Raw genomic sequence first — 2,971 nt, forward strand, 5'->3', positions numbered from 1 at the left:
AAAGTAACTTGAATAAACTACAACAGTCAGTTTCTTGTGTTTTAACGTTAATGGATGCCACGTTTTTACGAAGATTCTAATAACTGGTAAACACGTATTCACAAGCAATTTTGTCCTTGTTAATGAAGCAACCATGGTGATGTTTTCTACGACACGCTTCGTTGCACAGAGCTGCGGGAAAGGTTTATTTACCAGCATTGCCGAAAGCCAACCTGTGGAAAATGTGGTAGCCTACTGGTAATTGGAAAATTATCAGGTGCAAGGAATGTGCCTCGCAGCAAGAATAGGCTAACTGTAAAGACAATTTCAACAACACGGCAATTTTAGTTTTTTGTTGCTTAGTTTGAAACGCAATACACTACTACTGCTCATATCTGGTCATATCTGCTCATATCTGCTCATATCTGCTCATATCTGCTCATATCTGCTCATATCTGCTCATATCTGCTCATATCTGCTCATATCTGCTCATATCTGCTCATATCTGCTCATATCTGCTCATATCTGCTCATATCTGCTCATATCTGCTCATATCTGCTTAAATAAATGTTCTACACGCGATCTAGAGTGATGTTATTCCTCTAATAGTATAGGTTTCCATTACGAAACCTTCCATCATTAACGGTACAAACTTGTTTCCGTCGTTCTAATGTTTAACCCTATCTTAATACGAGCAGTTTTCGTACGCGGAAAGCACGTCACGGGCTATCTTTGCCCCGTTCTAATTAATCGCTAATAACGGGAGCTACGAAAATCACAGAGCCAAAATATTTTATAAGATAATAGGCGTGTGTAGGTTTGTGCGTACAGAAATTAAATTTTTTCCAACAAATTTATTGAAATAAAGTGTTTGGGATAAACAAAAATCGTCAGAAAGTCTGTTTATATTCTGATTTCCCGAAAATAGCTTTAAAATTGACCATTCGAAAGCATATTTTTGAATTATAACATAGAACAATGCTACACTAAACATTATAGCACTAGCTATAATGTAGGTCACTGTCTATAGATACTTTTAACCCATTTACGCCGGTGTCCTTTTAACACTAGAATTACCGGGATTTTTTACACCCTAGAATTACCACGGTGTCCTATAGGACACCTTCAGTAATGCAGCGTTTTTCTGTCTAACTGCTAGTGTTTTAACTATTATTATGCATTATAAATGAAAGCAGTTTCCTCAGAAACGCATTTGCATGCAACTGGTATTGTTGAAAACCTATTTCGAACAAAAAAGCAAAAGAAATAAGCACTTTATGAGACACGGTTTAGCAATCTTAGACTAGCCTACAGATGTAAAACAAACATAAATGAGTACACTTGTGACCAGCCATATATATAATGCATCACAGTATCATTTGCAACACCCGCTGAGTTTCACAAAAACAACTTTTGAATCGTTTTGCGAACACTTTCCACGGGTAGGATTCTGACACTTGGAACACGTAAATGTCATTGCATTGTTACAGCCTCTTCTATAGCATTTCCTGCGTTTTCTTGACCCAGGTGTCATGACAATAGTTGTGTTGTTTTGTAGTTGGTGGTACAAACATTCAATGAGCTCGAGTATAAAGTCTCTTCGTGATATACGGTTTCCAGTCGACTTTATAAAAAAGGCACATGCGTTGATTGCCGCTCTATCGAGATCGAGGATGTTACCCCATACAGCTAATGGCCACCTCCTGGAAACTGATCGCGTACTTTACAAACGAGCCATTTGATCAAAAACGTCGACGCCGACTTTGTTCTCATTGTAGAAACCGATCACACATGGATTTTGGGCAGCCGTGGTGGTGTCCACATCTGGCGTAGACTGTTGTTTAGCTTTTGGTTGGTATTTTATATACCGTAGGCACTATAGTGTGTGAAATGTAAATTTAAAAACCTTGCTGTGGCTGTGTTACAAATCAAAGACTTGCTGTTGCGTAATAATGAGTTAGTTTCGACATGCAGCTATTGATAGCAAAAGAGATTTAGATTTAAAATAAGGTTATTAAGCCAATACAGTACAAAATGTTTTCTGATGTCCTATAGGACACCGTGGTAATTGTAGGGTGTAAAATCAACAATGCGGTATAATTTCTTGAAAAAATATTCTTGGAATTCCGGCAACACGGTAACATTATGTCAACTAAATTTTGTTAAAAGTCAAGAAATTTCAGAAGAAAAGCTCTTAATCCGAAGCGGCAATTGCAGATTAAAGAAGACCCGGTGTCCTATAGGACACCTTGGTAATTCTAGTGTTCAAAGGACATCGTTTTGAATGCATCAGTATTGCATCATCTTATTTTGATTGAATCATTTTTGACTTGCTAGTAGTTGTTTAAGGTCTGTTTTGGAATTTGTTGATAAATATTTGAGAACAACGTACTTTTTCTGGATTTTGTGAAAGTTTGAAGATTGTTGAAAAATGAGAAGAGCCGGAAGAAGTGAAGTGAGGAGGAACATGCATGTTTTATTGCCTATTGGTAATAGATATGAATTATGTCTCTTCATATTTTGACACTCAATAATATTGTGCTTCCTACTACATTCTAATTTGTGTAAGGTTTTGCTTCTTTTGTTTGTTTATTTTGCTTCATATTTGTTGTTGCCTTTTAAAAGGACACCGGCCACATGGCCAATTATTTTTGGTTGTTTGTAACAATGTCAAAGGATATTAAGCATTGTATAAAAGCAGCACATTGTGCTTATGGAAGACTTAACCATCGTGTTTTCAACAACCATGCTATATCTATCCGCACAAAAATTATGGTCCTCCGGGCAGTCGTTCTATCCACCCTTCTCTATGCTTGTGAAACCTGGACATTATACCGCCGTGGCATCAAACGTCTTGAAAATTTCCAGCCGAGGAAACTAGGTCAAATGCTAGGTACTCGTTGGGAAGATTGTCTCACCAAAGATGCAATCCTTGATCGCGCTAGGTGCCCAGTTCAGAAGCCACCATATTGCAACACCACCTTGGCTGGAC

This window comes from Aplidium turbinatum, chromosome 1 (genome assembly GCF_918807975.1).
Source record: "Aplidium turbinatum chromosome 1, kaAplTurb1.1, whole genome shotgun sequence".
NCBI classification, from domain to species: Eukaryota; Metazoa; Chordata; class Ascidiacea; order Aplousobranchia; family Polyclinidae; genus Aplidium; species Aplidium turbinatum.